We start from the raw sequence: 18,591 nt of genomic DNA on the forward strand, positions 1-18,591 counted from the left end.
AATTTTCAAATATATCACTTATCTGAATCTTAATAGGGGTTTTATGTATAAAGCTTATTTTCCCAGTTTTTAAAAGGAATTTTGTTTTCATTTAAGTACATGCTAAAGTAAGTTTTCTAGACTAGAATTAAGGATTTGTTTAAGGTGTTGATACAGAGAACCTTGAGATGAAAGCTATGTGTTTAAAGCTTAGCGTTTATTGAAGCCTGTTTTTGCCCTTAGACCAATTGTTGACCATTCTTTGATCAGGCGGTTGGGGAGTGGGGGATATACGTGGTCTTCCTGAGGCTTTCTCAATGCTGAGAGACTCACTGTTTTAGGATCTGACAAATCCAAGTGTGGTTCAAGGACCTAGCAGCGTTAGAATCATCTCAGAACTTGTTAGAAATGTGAAATCTTGGGCCCCACCTCCGAACTATTATAGTAGAATCTGCACATTAACAAGATCCCAAGGAATGCTCACTAAAGCTTAAGAAGCGTCCACCAAATACCATCTATTTTTCCTTTCTCCCTGCTTTGTTTGTTTTTCCCAGAGCCCTAAAATTGTCAGTTTTTGTTGCCTTCCCCCTACAAATTAAGGATTTTTTCCCAAAAGGGAATAATTTAAAATAAAATTGTAAAGCCAATCATGTCCTGTTATGATTTCCACAGAAAATAGAAACTCTTATACTGTCTCCCACCTCCAAGGGTGAACTCCCCAGAGACTGCACCTTCTGCTCACTCTTCAGAGTCTTCAAGGGGCTGCTATTTGAAGTATATCCATGATTTATAGCTGTTTTCTGCAAGGAAAGGGAGGGGGAGGACCTCCTCGTAGTCTTATTCATTCCTACCTTGCCTCCTTGCATATATTTTTTATGTGCTTCTGCTGATATTGTCAACATGATCCCAGGTCTTTCAGAAATTATTTATTATTTTAGACCTACAATTTCACCATTTTTCTTTTTTTTAATATGGAATGGATTTACCTTAAACATAAACATAAACACAGAAACAAATACAAATGCAAATGTGTAATTATAAATGAATATATTACAACAAATTTAAGTGCAATGTCACATTAAATATAAGTAACCTATTTCCTGTACAAGCTGAAGGATAGCTCTATTTACTATACCTTGATCAAGTCTCTCCTTTTTCAAAACAATTTCCTCACTTAAAATGGAAAACAACCTTACAGCTTGTCCCACAATTTAGGAGGATGTTTACAATTACTGCCCATTTCCCTACAGCCTTCTAATGTCTCCAAACAGCTTTTAATTTCCAGGAAAGATTCTTAGATGTGAAATGCCACTTTATGAATAATTTCTGTATTTCCCTTTTGGGCAAGCTGCTACTTATTTGGCAAGCTTTAAAAGCTGTTTTCAAAAACACTTTCAAGGGACCAGTTATAAACTTCTTTTAACTTTCAAAAACATTCTATTAGGATTTTGTTCCATATTAAAACTATTTTATAAGATTTTTCAGAGGAAATTTACCCTTTTTTAAAAAATGGATGTAAGGTGACATGATACAATATCTATTAATGAGTATAATTAAATCCTTTACAATCAGAAATTCTACCTTCAAAAAACTATAAGGTAGCCAAGATACATGACTATATTCAATACCCATATTAGTTATTATAAACTAATTTCTCTACAATGTTAATATTGAAGTTACAATTTAGATGTTTCAAAACAACCAGGTATTTACTTTTAAAAAGAGAGTATTTGTATTCTGTCTTTGCAGTAAAGTATCTTTATTGCCTTACATATAAGTATTTTCATACTTCATTTAATTAGTATTATAACAATTAGTGATATTAATCCTCAGGATCCATTTGAAGCTGTACCACCCTTGTTTGTCATTTATGTAACCATGATTCTGTTCTAACACCTTCTTTGTCCCAGAGAGGAAAAAGTAAAGCACTGGCAGTGCATAGCAGTGCATAGCAACACTGCACGGGCTCCACACTTAGTAAAGGGTGAGGAAGAAAAATCACTCAGACTTGTCTTGTCTTAGAGCAGATTGTCTGTTATGTGCTATGTATCTCCTCAAACACAAGCGTTCCACCCATTGACTAAGCAAAAGCCAATGCTAATCAAATATAATGATTCTTTGAAAACATCTCTCTAGTTGATGGACAGTATAATAAATCATAACATTTTAACATGTTTAAACTTAACATTATCTGGCACCTATTAGAGATAATGTTCAAAGAACTTATAATTCTTACATAAATTTTCCACTGATGCCTCATATAATACTGAGACATTTGAAAGGAAACAATTGAATTTAAGGTTATTAGATAGTCTTTAATATCCATTTTATTATTGACAGGTATTGAACTGAACTGCCTAGGTAATAAAACCATGCCTATATTAAAATGACATGAAAATGAAAACAAACAAAGAGTTGACTCCTGTATCCCTGGGGTCAACAGTGCTTCATGATGACAGCCCTTTTTAATGCTCATTGATCAATGTGATATAGCTTTCTTAAAATTTAAAAATAACATGTATATTTTTATAAGAGAGAGTTTATTTAGAAAGTCACAGAGGTAGAATCGAGCCCCTAAAAGAAATGGGCTCAGGAAGCAAGTTACAGAGGCAAAAGAGAGGCTGTGGAGCTGAGGATAGAGAAAGGCAAGAAAAACACACCTGGAGAAGTGGCTGGGGAAAGGTAAGGGCTGGAGGACAAGGGAGGGGTTGGGAGAAAGAAAGACAGAGTGAGAGGAAGAGACATTATTTAGGGCTCCAAGGCATTACATTATTGAAGTAATTCAACTTTAAAATTTATATATTTATATATTTATATATATATATATATATAAATACACATATACACACACACACACACACATATATATATATACTTCTTTTTCCTCTCCCAGTGTACATCACACTACCAAATGTTTATAAAGAGATACTTTTAACACAGTCCCAATACTGAAGCCTGTACAACCCAATTATCTCCCTCCCCTCTGGCCCTGTGGTGGTCTTATACCAGATTGTTTCTTGTGATGGTTTTGTGTGTGAGTGTTTTTTCATTATCCTCCATGAGACCACTCCTCCACCTCACCACACACATGTCTTCATTTTCCACAGATTCAAACATTGATAGATATTGTTTGTCAGTTGGTTTTCTGGTTGGTTGTTATTGTTTATAAAGTTAAAGCATCTCTTAGATGGAGAAACTTATAATTGTTACAGTTTTTCTTGCTGTTTATACGGTGAAGACTTGAAATTTCACAAAATGAATAGAAATGCTCACAATATAAACAATAGGTTGGCAGTTGCCATGGCCACCCAATTCTCTGCAACATAGTTTATGAGACATGTTATATAGAGGGCGTTTGGGAATGTTGTCCTATATAAGATGTGTGTTGAAATTTAGCTTCCATATTAACAGGACCCAATGCTTTTGACTAGCACTAACTTTGGATCTCAATTGATCATGGCTGCCTCTAAAACCAGAAGTTACTTCCATTGCATATTCTACTATTATAGATTTGGCCTGTTTTTCATCTTTGACTGATTGATTTTGTAAATTAGAGCTGCCTTTTCATCGCAGCAGAAGGAAACCATTTGAAATGGTTGTGTCTAATCAGTTGAAGAGAGACAAGACAACCAGGCCTCTAACTTGAGGATATTTTCTGTTTCAATTTTTATTTCATCTCTCTGGCTCATCTTTCAATCGTGGCACTGTTATTTTCTGACAGAAGTGCAATGATGGAAATTTGAACATGGCATAATTAAATATCTTTTGCTGAACTTCAGAGAAAAATGTCTCTTCTTTCAGAGACATTGAGCTCCTTTTTTTTTAAGTGGCTGCATCTATGAGTTGAAAGAACACTACAAAAATAGAATATGTGTGATCATGCAAAAATGCACAGCTATACTCTTGATAGCTCCTTACAATGATTTCAAAGGTGGTACATATTCAGTTCTTTGTTGATATTTGTTTCTCAAAGACAATCATTTGGTTATAATATAACTATGTCTGTGTATATCTTCCTAGTATGTACAATGTGTGTGTCTTCATATAAAGCAACATTAGAACAACTATAACTTCCTTAGGATGGCTTATCTAGTTTTTAACATAAATAGTTACTGAATGAAAAGTGAAAAAAATGAAGAGATAGATTTAAAAGCAAAAAAACCCCCAACAAATCTAAACTTTGATGTTGATAAAAATATCAATTAAAAAATTCTCTGGTCTCAACATTTCTCAAGCTTGTATACCCATTAAAATCAACTGCAGACCCTTTCAAATGTCAAAGCTGAGGACACATCCTAGCCAAATTAGATCATGAAGACATTCTTATAGAGTATTTTCTAAAAGCATTAGAGGTTTGCTTTTTACATTTAGGTCCTTAATTCACCTAATATAATGTTGCAGTTTAAATTAACTTCAGGGATAACATCAGCATCCATTGAACCCACTTCTAGTTTATGAGTTTCTTTTTTTCAGTTCTTCTAACTATATGTAAAGATTGATATTTTAGCAACTTTATTCTTCATTAGAAATCTTTCAAAGGAAAAATGGAGTATTTATTTTTAATAAACAAAAATCATTCTATCTGAATTATAGTATGGGTACATTGTACTCTTTTATAAAGTTACATAGCAAGACCTCAGTAATCTTATCTTCCTATATCTTGAAATTCCTGGCTATTTTACTGTAATAGAAATTGTTTTATCATTACGCATCAGTTATTTCCAACTATGCTTGAAAAAGACTAAAATAAAAAGTAGAAAAATAATAAATTTTCCTAAAAGGCTCAAGCTAAAATGAAATAAAAAGCAAACAAAACAAAAACTTTCATATTAACTTATTCTTAGTTTTCTTATTACCTTGTCCAAAGCTTTGCACCATTTCTAAAAGCATAAAAGATGAGTGGAAACACAGTCTCTCTGGTATTCTCCTAGCTGTCTTGAACACATTGAAGGTGTTCTGTTTATAGTGATGAAGAGAAGAAAATTTACAGAAGAAGAGTTATTACAAATATCAGATGAATTAGATGATAAATGAGAAGATGAGACAGCACCACACTGGACTCAATAATAATATTAATGAATTTGATCATGTAAGTGCAGTCTTAGATTTGAGTCTTTGGATGATGTTATTCTAGATGAATTTTCTCAAATTCAAGAATCAACAAGTGAACAATGTATTTCTACATATCAAAGGAAAATATGACATTCTCATTCACTTAATCATTCAACTAGAAGAACATCATGCAACATTTTGCAACAGAAATCTAGACTTCTGAAAGAATGTGTGACAGTCTTTTGTCTTCTTTGATTTTTCATATCATTAGAATGTTCTTGATATGCTTGTAAGAGGATAAATGATAAGAGCAAGTATTAAAAAAGGACATTGATAGACCAATAATGAACTATCAGAAAGAGAAACGAAGAAAACAATCTTATTTACAATTGCATCACAAAAAATTCCTAGAAGTAAATTTAACCAAGGATTTAAAAACCCTGTACTCAGAAAATTGTAAGGCACTTAAGATATAAATTGAAGAGAATATAAATAAGTGGAAGCATACACTGTGTTCATGATAGAAATAATTAACATCATTTAAATGTCCATACAACTCAAAGCAATCCATAGATTCAATGCAATTCCTATTAGATACCAACGGTGTACTTAACAGAACTAGAACAAATATTCTAGAAATCTATATGGAACCAAAAAAGATCAAAAATAGCCACAGAAACCTTGAGCAAGAACAACATTGGAGAAATCATGCTACTTGATATTGAACCATACTACAATGACATAGTAATCAAAACAGCAAGGTACTATCATAAAAAACAGACACATAGATGAATGGAACAGAACAGAGAGGCCAGAAATAAATACACATTTTATGGTCAATTAATATTTGACAAAGGAGGTGAGAACACATATGGGGTAAATATAGTCTATTCAATAAATGATGGTGTGAGTATTGGAGAAATACATGCAAAAAGTGAAACTTCACATTCTTACAATACACATGAGAATAAACTCAAAATGAATTAAACCCTTACATGTTAGCATTAAAAACATTACAATCCTAAAGAAAAAACAGGCAGTAAAATCTCAAAAATTTCTCATAGCAACATTTTTTCTGACATATCACTTCAAGCAAAGGAAACAAAAGATGAAATAAACAAATGGGATTATATCAAACTAAAACCTTTTTTTTTTTTGCACAGCAAAGGAAACCACCAACAAAATGCAAAGATAATTCACTGAATAGGAGAACATTCAGTTTTCCTGAATGATACCAATGATACATATGATAAATGGTTAATATCCAAAGCTTATAAAGAACTTATACAACTCAACAACAAAAATAACTTCAAATGATCCAATTTAAAATGGACCAAAGACTTGAATGGACACTTCTCCCAAGAGGACATACCAATAGCCGATAGATATATGAGAAGATGCTAGCCATCAGAGAAATGCAAATTAAAACTAGAATGACATATCACCTGACCTGTCAGAGTGGTTATTATGGCTTATGTCAATAAATCAACAAACAACAAGTGTTAATGAGGATGTGGCAAAAAGGGACCTCTAGTGCACTATTGGTCAGAATATAGATTGGTGCAGCCACTGTGTAAAGCAGTATAGAGTTACCTCAAAAAATTAAAAATGGACCTGCTTTATGACCCAGTGATGTCATTTCTGAGAATGTATCCAAAGAAATCAAAAACAGTAACTTGAAAGAAAATATGCACCCCTGTGTCCACTTCAGTATTATTTACAATGGCCAAGATTTGGAAGCAGCCCAAGTGCCCATCAGTAGATGAGGGGATAAAATGCTGTGGTACATTTATACAATGGAATACTACTCAGCCATAAAAAAGGGAAATCTTACTTTTAGCAAAGCATGGATGGAACTGGAGAGTATTATACTAGATGAAATAAGCCAGTCAGAGAAAGACAAGTACCATATGATTTTACTTATGTGTATACTGTAATAAACAAAAGCAGCTAACAAACAAAATAGCAACAGACTATTTTTCCTGGTATACTGAAAATTTATCGCAAGGTAATACACTATTTTCCTAACACAATTGACTTAAAAGACTATACTTCCCACTACCCTTTTGTGTCAGCTCTGCCATATACGAAATGTCCATGTCTGCATTTTAGACAGTGTGTCTATTTTAGGGACCTCTATTCTATTTAATTGGTCTGATTTCTAGGCTACAATAATCTCTCACTCTTTGAATTATGCTACTTTATAATAAATCTTGATATTTGTAAACTAATCCTTCCTCCCACTTATTTCTCATCAATAGCTGATTTATTCTTCATGTCTGAGAAATTAAGTACATTTTAGAACCATTTATCCTTCATCAAACAAAATTTTTATTGCATTGCATTAAGAAATCACTTTATGTAGTATGACATCTTTATACTATTTTTAAAAGATTTTATTTATTTATTTTTAGAGAGAGGGGAAGGGAGGGAAAGAGAGAGAGAGAAACATCAATGTGTGGTTGCCTCTCACATGCCCCCTACTGGGCACCTGGCTCACAGCCCAGGCATGTGCCCTGACTGGTAATTGAACCAGCAGCCCTTTGGTTTTCAGGCTGGCACTCAATCTACTGAGCCACACCAGCCAGGGTAACATCTTTATATTATTGAGTCTTGAAATAAAAAACATGAGATTTCTCTAGCTGACCAATCATGTTATGTTTTGAGAACTACCTTCTATCCATCTGATAGTTAGTATGAAAGGACTCCAGTATCTTTAGCAAAAGTTAGTCCAGAGATGAGTTTCTGATAAAAGGTGAGAAAACATCCATCCTCAGAATTTTGGAACTAAGATAGATAGATAGATAGATAGATAGATAGATAGATAGATAGATAGATATCTTCAATTCAGTTGCTTTTTGAAAATTGAAGAGATTTGGCTAAAAGGTAGAAGAACCGGTCTGCAACATAAGAAAAAACTGAAGCTCAGGGTGGTGTGCCTCAGTGGTGTGGCACCTGCCTTTGAACAGAGAGACTGCTGGTTGGATTCCCAGTCAGGGCACATGCAGAGCACATACCTGCATTGCAGGGAACTGATGCTGCGAAAGGCAACTGATTGATGTATCTCTCACACATTGATGTTTCTCTCCCTCTCCTTTTCCCTCTTTTCTCCTCTCTCTCTAAAAGTAAATAAATAAGATCTTAGAAAAAAGAAAAACCTGAAGAAAATTACAGGGGGAAAATATAGGAAAAAAGATATTGAAGGCAATCACCTCCCTCATGTCAATTTGTTCATGAGGCACAGGTACACTTCTGTCCTTATAGTCTGTGAAATGCATACATATCCATATGAAAGATTTTCTTCTTTTCTGAAGCCAGTTAAATTCAGTTTCTTTGCTTGCTCTTGAAACATAATTGTCACAGTTTTTATTTATAGAGTATGTGCATCAAAATGATGATTTTTTAGGCAATTACTTTTCCTTGGGTTCATAACTTTACAGTCTATTTGGATATTATAAATTTAAACACAATTTTATAGAAAAATTCTCTAGTGTGCTTATAAATGATTAATACTATCATACAACATGACTTAAAAATTCTGTTTAAAATAATGATAATAGTTTGAAATTGTTCATTAGAAATAGCCTTCGGAAATATTTGTCTTTGGAAAAGATGTTAAAAATCTATGTAAAAAGTGACAATAGATTTCTATATCAACTGATACTTCTTTTTGAGAGTAAAGGCTGAATCCAATAACTTCTAACTAGTAATTATATACTGCTACTTTGGATCAATATTTTTTAAGCAAAATTAAATCTACATTTTAGTTTCTAATTATTATAGCAATATTCATGGACAAAGTTGGAAATACATTTTGGTTAAATACTGAGAACTTTGAATTCTGATCCTAACAAATGATTGATCAACATAAATAACTTAGCTCTTTAAAAATACATACATTAAGTTTATCCACTGTTTATAGGGATAATAAATACAAATGCACTTAAATTTTTCTTTGTAATGAAAATCACAATTTACAATGTGAAATTAAATATTGGAGAACATTTACATAATGTTTGTAAAGCTGAGCATTATTGAACTAAACTTCTGGAAATGTTAGTATTTTATAAGTATTTCATAAAAGCAAGATTATATATAATCCTATATGCAAATATCCCAGCTCAGAATACCTGATCAAAATGACCACTTGAATTTAAAAGACCTTAAATGATGCTGAAAAAGCTACTTGGCAGGATATTGCAATAGTGCAACTGAGAGTTAATGAGTGCATGTGTTACATATATATCTCTATTGGAGCAATAGAAATGGAGATGAGTGGATGGGTAAAAAGTATATTTTTGAGATAGATCTCATTAGGACTTGCTAATGAATTTGATGTGAAGGTTTAGTGAAAGAAAGAAAATAATGATTAGTCCTAGGTTTTGGTTGAGCATTTGGTGTGGTGGCAGAATTACTGACACAGAGAATATTGCAGTAGAAACAGGCTTTCATGGGGGCGGGGACAGGATTGGTGGGGAGATGACTCAGCACTGGAGTGTTAATACTGAAGTATGGTGTGTGTGGGGTGGGGGAGTGAAGGAAGGGCATAAATGGGAAGTAATTGACTGAGATGGCCTTAAAGTTTCCCTCAGTTTGAGCAAGTTTTTGAAGGGTCTTTCTGACTCTAGGCTCTTTATCTCCCCTTTTGTAGAGTTTTTACATTAGATAATATGTAATTGTAAATTTTTTTAGAGATGTAACTCTTTTTAAAAGTCTTTTGCCAGTTTTACAATCCACGAATGACTCTTTCAAGGACCTGGGAGCTGTCCCCTTTAAAATGTAATCATCAGAGAAGATAATATCCCTGTCTAACTTTCTGGACAATAGGAACCCAACTTCAGTGGGCACAAATTAGCAAACACAAATAACCTGCTAACAGAGTTACACTTTTGCAAACTCAGGAATAACTCAATATGGTCAATACCTCTCATTGAATAACCTCCCCCCTAACTTCTCTTAACATAATGGATTTAAACCCTTGCCACTATAATCTGAGGAACAGTGACACTGGCGTTCCTGGGAACTTGTTGGAAATGAGAAAAACTCAAATCCCACTCCAGACTTACTAAATCATTATCTTCATTTTTAATATGACCCCCAGAGGATTCAAATGCAAAAAAGTTTGAGGAGTACTGAATTAGGTTACTTAGGGAGGAAAAACTGGCCCCTAAGGGGCTTGTGGTAGGTAATGAAAAAAGAAAAAGTAGATTGGAGGTGTAGGTAGGGCTGAAAGATGACTAGAGTGTGGGTTGTAGAATATATGAGATGGAAGGACGGGATGCATGGTTAGAGAGGGGAATGCTGACTGTAAGCTGAATTAGTAGGTTTGTCCATGGCATGGTCAGCTTTATAGTCACAGTTGGGGTTGGCTGACATTGACCCAAGTGCTAGATTCATCTGTGAATGAAGAGAGTGTCTGCTGGGAGATCCTGCAGGGAATGGCTGTCTGAATGTACATCACAATGTCATGAGCTTCAAGTAGTTTATGTTGTTAAAAAGCAGAAGGAAGAAGCATGGTTTAGAAGTGTCAATATTACCTCTTAGTTGTCACTAGTTGTATGATATATTGTGAAAAAAGAAAAAAAAAAGCCTTGTCTTGTGAGGACTGGGTAGAGGCTGCAGCCTCGGGAAAGAGCCAGGATTCATATGAAGCAGGATCTGGCAAACATTTTATGTATTGGGCCACATGGCAAATATTTTAGGCTTTGTAGGCCATATGGTCTCTGTCACAGCCACTCAACTTCCCACTACTCTTGTAGTGAGAAAGCAGCCACAGACATCATGCAAATGAATAAGTGTTTCAATAAAGATGTATTTTCGAAAACAGGCAGCAGGCTGACTTTGACCTGGGAGCGATAGTTTGTCCACTCCTGAGTTAAGGCATGGAGATGCAGAGACAGGCGATGACTGTAGAACAGGGACAACTGGATCTGGGTTCCAGAGAAAAGACTGGGTTGCTGAAGAGTTATGGAAGATGTATTTCAAGTTAAGATATAGAAAAGCAGTGTGATGCTGACTTTAAAAGCCAGGATTTATGCTGGTAATATAAGTGGAAAGTAAATAACATGAGACATGGAGAAGTGGTCCTGATAGTCTCTTTTAAAATTCTAAATTAAACCATATTTCATAATGTTTCATACATGTAAAATAATATATTATAAACTACATAGAAACTATAGAAAATGAGATGAAATTTACGTGCTCAGATTATGAAAGTGACAAGTTAACCAATGTGTTGACACCCCCGGGACATCTCCTTGTATTCTTATTCCAGTTTTTCTGTAGCTGAATCTCAGTAAAAGGGTTAAAGGACAGTCTAAAATTTATATGACTAAATACGTAGTTAGAGGGCTCAGGAGAGACTGAGAAACTTTTCTCCCAGGGTCATCTATTTACATTTCAAAGGCAGATGAAATCAGATGCCTAGTCACCATTTATACTCCACATTTACATTTCAAAGGATTAAAATTTGAGAAACTTCCTCTTCTCTTACAAGAGAAAATTTGTTTACATTAAGGAGATAGATTTCCTTCCCTCTCTCTGGAAAAGAGTGCAGCCACAGCTGGGCAGAGTGTAACTCATATAAGCTCCCCCCAAAATTTGGGGGTTCCTCTCCTTTGCAGCAAAAACCCACCACCTGGCCATCTAGCTCTCATTGCTTCACCTGGAAGGACAGGCAATAAGGTACAGGGAACAAATGTGCTTACCGTTGCAATAAGTCTTCACCGATCCAGAAACTTAATGTTTACTTCCAGGGCAACATAAATAAATATAGATAGCAAAACCTACCGTCACCCATAGCGGAATAAGTACTCTGAAGTGAGGCCTGCGTCTGATGTTTTAGAAGTTCTATTTCCAGAATGTGCGTGTCATATTCACCATGGACACCTCAAGAGCTTCACTGAACTATAAACAGTGTTATCTGCCTGGAACTTGGGCTTCCCACGTTCAGGAACCAGCACATGAGCAGAGGAGTTATTGTCCTGCCAGAGGTCATGACTTCCACTGTCAGAAGAAGGTATGGCTACTGGTTTCACAAAAGAGATAGGGAAGGACATGTGTGGTACCTTGTTCGTCCACTTAGGCACTTCATATTTCCGTATCAAGTTTAAAGATAAATGCACCTGTGTAGCAGCCACACAACCTGAGAATGTGTGTCCAAAGCTCACAATCCTCAGGGTGAGGGACTATGTCACACTACTGGATAAACTACCAAGACCAGGAGAGGTGCTAGGTGAGGGAGAGGAGGCCACCATGGGTGGTAAAAGACAGTGGGGATGAGTGTCAGTTACAGTCCTGTCAGTAGCTGCAGTGGTGCAAGCCGATCATTCTTTTATCCATTTCCACCGGCAAACGAAGCTCACCACAACACTTTATGAACTCCTTCCAGACTTTATAACGATATGCAAGAAACACAGAGTAGATTTTAATGGACTTTATGATGCACTGCCCAGATCCTTCTTTAAAATTGAATGATTTATTCTCGCAGCTTCTGGGAGTGCTCCTGTTCAACACCTCTCAGTTATGACCTCCCGGAAGTCCCATTCCCATTCTGAGGCAGCCCACAGTCCGATGTCTTCTGAATGCAGGAGTATCAAGGCTCAGCCCCACTAACCACCTTCTCCCTCTGCCCATTCCTGCTGTTTTCCATTTCCTCCTTTTGCACAGTTGAGAATTAAAAGCATTCTGTTACAATTTTTCATGTGCTAATTTCAATCTCATTGTCAGTTTTCTTGGGAATCCAAGCAGTAACACTTATCAGTTAATGAACTATTTTAAAATATGTGCCAGAATGATACAGTGTTATGTTGAAAGAGAAATATTGGAAATATACATTCATAGAAGTTTAAAAAAATCTGAGTTAAGATGGAAATATACAGCCTGCTAGTAACATTAACCAATGTTGAACACCATCCCTGGAGGAGAAATGAAAATTCATATAGACCTTTGCTACCCAGGTATGTGGCAACACAACAGCAGTGGCTTCCCTGGGAGCTTGTTAGCCTATCAGACTCCACCCCAGAGCTACTGAATCAGATGTTGCAATTTTACAAGTTCCCAAGGGAATTCTTATTCATTGGTTTAGACGAATGATTCCTAACCATGACTGAAGGATAGAATCATCTACAAGCCTTGAAAAAATACTTATGCCTATGCCTCATTCCAAATAAATTCTATTAGAATCTCTTGGATATGGTGTCTAAGCGTTGGTGTGTTATGACAGTTCCCAAGGCATTTTTAATGAGTAGCCAGAGCTAGGAGTCATTGATGCAGAACACCCCCAGGATTGTTTTTCCTCTTTAATGTCTTAGGTTAGTCACAAATACCCCCAAAATCCCGTGGATTTTCATCACTGTCACCATTTTTCCCTTAGAATTTTTAAACCTTTTGTTTGATTTCTCTTGCAACCTCAGAATATCAAAATCTGAAATTGTACACTGATCAATCTGCTTATTGTCTGATTCCAACCTTTAGAAATGGCGGAATCAGAGGGACTATGGATAAGGTGAAACTAGTAAATGTCCATAGAACTAGGCTTCCAGGTACAAAATCAATATTTGTGTTTACTCTTTTAAAATGCCGTTTCAGTTTACTTAAGGAGATTTTTTATTTCAGTGTGTTTTGGGAGTGAGTTAATAGATCTGGCCTCAAGACAAATCACTCAATCAGTTGCTCTTTCCTAGGCTTCTGAGGCAGAGGAACAAAGTACGGATGAAAGCAGGTAAACAGCTGCAGTGGTTTCCGCTCCCCAGGCCACTATTCCTGCTCAAGCAGGTGAATACAGAAGACAACTGAAAAAATAGAAGGTCTATTACTCTATGAAGTAGGAGATAATTCAATAGATTTAAAAATATGAACCTAAATAAATTAACATATTTTAATAACAACATAAACATGTATTACATAGCAATTTTAAATATGCCTTGTCTTTCTCTATATGTTCTGGAGAATTATTGACTAAACCAAATCAGGAAATACAGAAAAAGGGCATATCATTTAATATTTAAAAATCACTTAATGAATGAAAACTATACTTTCAGGGATCATTTCTATAGTTCATTAGAAGTCACTTCATGATAAGTTAAAGTCTATCAACATATCTAAATTAAAGCTTCTCTGTATAAATATTCCATATATGGTAAAGCCCATGTGAAAACAAGTATATATTTAAAACATATGTTAAGTTAAAGCTAAGAATATTTTCTCTCTCTCAAAGTAAAAAGACAGAAAAAGAAAACTTTGTTCAATATAAGTATAAAGTCTATCAAACATTAATATTTGGAAGTTCTGGCATTATGATGATGATGATGATGATGATGATGATGATGATGATGTTTATTTTTTGCTTAGAAAGCTACTGAAGAGCAAATACATGAGAGAATCATTCAGAGGTCAAGAAAAGAAAGTTCTTTAGAAATGATAACTCATGTGGTAACCTACTTAATTTAGTGACTACAAGTAACTGCATGTGTCCCGATGTTTCCTGCACTAAAAGTGACATTACTGTTGGTTGAATTTATGAATGAATAGGCAACTCTATGCCTGAGCTGGGAAAGTGAGATCTGGCAAGAATGGCTGCCACATGCTCAAAAAGAATACTGCATTCCTCAGCTTTTTATATGCTGTATTTTAAAGATCCTGATATCTTAAAGTGGATTCAGGATTATTACTATACCTCCTTAGACCTTTAATTGGCCGAAGAGTACCAGTTTGCTTACTGGCTATGTTGTATATTTTCTTTCTTTCATTTTGCCCCTCTACCCCATTTTCCCTCCTCTAGTTTGGGTAATTGCTTCCATTGGCTTTAGTCTTTTAAGGTTTCCTATAATTATACACCCATACACAGGCATCTGGCAGGCAATCATTTCCTTAATGTGTATTTGTTTAGGTTTTACTGTATTCTACAGCTGCCTCAGTCATGGGAAGCAAGAGACCTCGGCATCGTTTTCGTAATATTTTTGAAATACTTTGAAAATAATTTTGAACTGAATACTTTATATTTTTAAGTTTTGGCAATAATGAGACTGTCACTTTTTGGCTGTATACCTGCCTAAGGTCAGACAGCAAAGCTGATTGTGAGAGTCATACTGGCCTTCTAGAAGCACATATTTACTATGTTAACTATCAACGCTTGAAGTTATAACGCTGTAAGTTAACTGTTAGATTAAAGCATGTACATTTTACTTTATAGCTAATGGAAGGTTAAATCCACCTCTAAAAACTTGTGAAAATTTATATGTAGAAAATATTCACTTATAATCTTCTAAAACTCACAAGTGAAGTTTTTCACCCTCGGGTTATATGAAGGCCCAATCCTTTTCAGAGTAAAAAAAAATGATATTTACCTTTAACTGCATATAGAATGACTCTCATAAATAATTGTGTTTATAACTGAAAAAATAAGTATTTGTTAGTTTATAGAACAAATTCTGTCATTTGAGACTTTTTAGAATGTTTCCTTTACAAAATAAAGATAATTATCTGATGGATAAATGGGATTTAAAAGAAGAGAGGCTTCATATCATGGACAAGGTTTGAAAGCTCAAGTATTTTGATATGTGCATAATTTAATTATTACAGCCTTTCAAAGACCTTGTCAAAGCTTCAGTTATTTCTGTTTGTGGCTTCTGCTCTCAAATAGCATGGTAATTAATTAAATGTTTTGGCTACATGGTTTTTGCTCACAGCTGTTAGAATGGCTACTTTAGAAGTCTTAGAGTCACAGAATCATTGGAAGGGTCCAACTGTGTGATGACAAGTTTTGTGACAACAGAGTTTAGGGAAAATACTGCTCTAGATGGCCTTTCCCAATTAAAATACAAAACCCTGTTACTCCTTTCCGCTTCTGCTCTAACATTCTTCATCTGTTAGTTTTTCTCTCTGCTATACCAGCAGCACCCTGGTAACTTTAGTAATGAGTTACTTTGGCCTCATAAGGCAAACAGCTCATCAAACTTCTCAAACTTGAAAACCCATTCAGCTGTTAGCAACACAGTGACTGTCACAAATAGTATATTCTGTGAATTACCACAAAGAAATGAAAAAAATCTGAGTGACAAGTACTCCAAACATGTTTTCTGCTTCATGCTTAATTAACTCAGATGCTAAGTCTTTGATGCATAAACAAATGAACCTTTTCACCAGAACATATTGTCAACAACCCAGGAAAACATTACTGTGTAATAAGCTTTAGAGATAATTCTTTGTCTTTCATTAATGAATCTTGAATTATAAATATTATAATTCAAACCTTTAAAATGTGTTGAAAATGTCATAATTCCTGAAGCAAAATTAAAATCAGAATTACTTTAAAAATTGTTTTCCTAATTAGAAGTTAGGTTCATTTCTGGAAGAAATAAAAAAAATGATACCTCCAAATCTTTTTCTGCTTCCATAAACTGTATAGTATTTTTTAATCACATACTACTTCTCATAGAAAGTGCTGGCAGAGACCATATCATTTCAGATACCATAATTAAAAGTACATTGATTCTTTTTGTAAATGAGCCTCTGTCAGCACAATCCTACCCTACATGAGGACACTTTTGAATGACTTGATGAAAATACAGTGTCACTGATGTTCCCTTGTTTATGTGTCCTAATGTTATATATTTTTACACATAGTAAAATTTTTTATAACAAGGCTGAAACAAAGAAAGTAATAAAAACATGCATAATTGAAATTCAGAAACCTCTATGCAAATGGAGAAAATATATTTTATCAAAAGCAATAAAAATGAGTAGGGGTTGGCTTCCAGTCAAGATGGCAGCATAGATAAATAACTTGGACTTACTGTCTCTGAGCTCTGTAGGGATAGCAGCTTGAAAAGCACCAGAAATATATGAGGAGGGACCGATTGTCAGGCATCAGGGTGAGAGCTGGGGGTCAGCTTTCTCACAGACAGAAGTGCTGGTAGAGGCCATTATTTTCCTCTTCTGAGACCTTTCTCCACAGAGCTGGCATGTGGGTGCTACATCTGAGTCTTCACTGTTTCTCTACCCTGGTAATTCCCTGAGACCCCACCTCACCCAGCTTTTGGATCCACCCAAGCTGTTTCCAATGCCTTTTCCAAATCAATGGCCTATCTTGGCTCATTCTTCAGACTTTCCTAAAATCTCTCAGATAAGCAGCCTGTGGCTTCAGCATGCCCTGCACCTCTCACTCAGTGGTCCCAGGCTCAGCAGTAGCAGCAGCCAGCCTTGGTTCACATCTTGATCTTTCCTAGGCACCTTTAAGTCCAGCACAAGAAGCCAACTGCAGATCACTTTGTAGCTTGTGCTGTGTGGCCCTGGGTAGAAAACAGGTGGCAACTGACCTTATTCTATACATTCAGGGGGCCTCCAGGGCCAGCACACCTAGTGGACAGTTTCAGACTACAATGAAGCACCACCCAACCACCTCCACAAGTGATACAGTCAAGAGGAAGACTCAGTGGGCTCCAGAGCCTCACTGAAGTAAGTCCTGTTGCATATGGTGGGCCCCTGAACAGCTGATCCTTCATGGTGGTCCAGTGGTTGCAAGCTGTCCTTGCAGCCAATTCACTTGAGGTAAATCCCTTCCATTGGTGTATCAATAGTAGTCAAGGCTCAACCACAATAAAAGAGTATTCACAGCCCACACCAGGAGGTGGTTTAAACACCAGGAGTGCCCAGCTCAGGTGAACAAGGAAGCTGTGCCACTGACTCCTATGGGAGACCTACTACATTAGGACACTCTACCAAGCTTGGGGTATGTAACAATTCTACCTAATACATAGAAATGAACACAGGGGGGTTGCCAAAATAAGGAGACAAAGAAACATGTCTCAAAAGAACTCCAGAAAAAGAACTAAACAAAATGGAGAAAAGCAATCTACTACATGCAGAGTTCTAAACACTGGCAGTAAGAATGCTCAATGAATTTAGCAAGAACTTCAACAGCATAAAAAAGGACTTGGAAACCATACAAAAGAACTGGTCAGAAATGAAGTTTACACTAACTGAGATGAAGACTAATTTTTAGGGAATCAACAGTAGAATAGATAAAACCAAGAATCAAACCAGAAATTAGGATTATAAGGAAGCAAAAAACACCCAATCAGAATAGCAAAAATAAGAAAGAATCCAAAAATATGAGGATAGTGTAAGGAGCCTCTGGGACAACTTCAAGCATACCAACATTCACATCTTGGGGGTACCAGATGGAGAAGAGGGAGACCAAGGAATTGAAAGCCAATCTGAAAAAATGATAATAGAAAACTTCCTTAATTTGATTTAGGAAATAGACACACAAGTCCAGGAAGTACAGAGAGTCTCAAACAAGATGAACCCAAGAGGACCATAGCAAGATACAATTATAATTAAAATGCAAAAGATAAAAAACAAAGAGAGAATCTTAAAAGCAGCAAGAGAAAACCATTAGTTGCCTATAAGGGAGTGCCCATGACTGTCAGCTGATTCCTCAATAGAAACTTTGCAGGCTGACAAAAAATATTCAAAGTGATTAAAAGCAAGGACCTACAAACAAGATTACTTTATCCAGAAAAGCTATCATTTAGAATGAAAGAACAGATAGAGAGC

Source organism: Phyllostomus hastatus, unplaced genomic scaffold (assembly GCF_019186645.2).
Source record: "Phyllostomus hastatus isolate PE091 unplaced genomic scaffold, TTU_PhHast_1.1 phas_contig_62, whole genome shotgun sequence".
In the NCBI taxonomy this organism is placed as follows: Eukaryota; Metazoa; Chordata; class Mammalia; order Chiroptera; family Phyllostomidae; genus Phyllostomus; species Phyllostomus hastatus.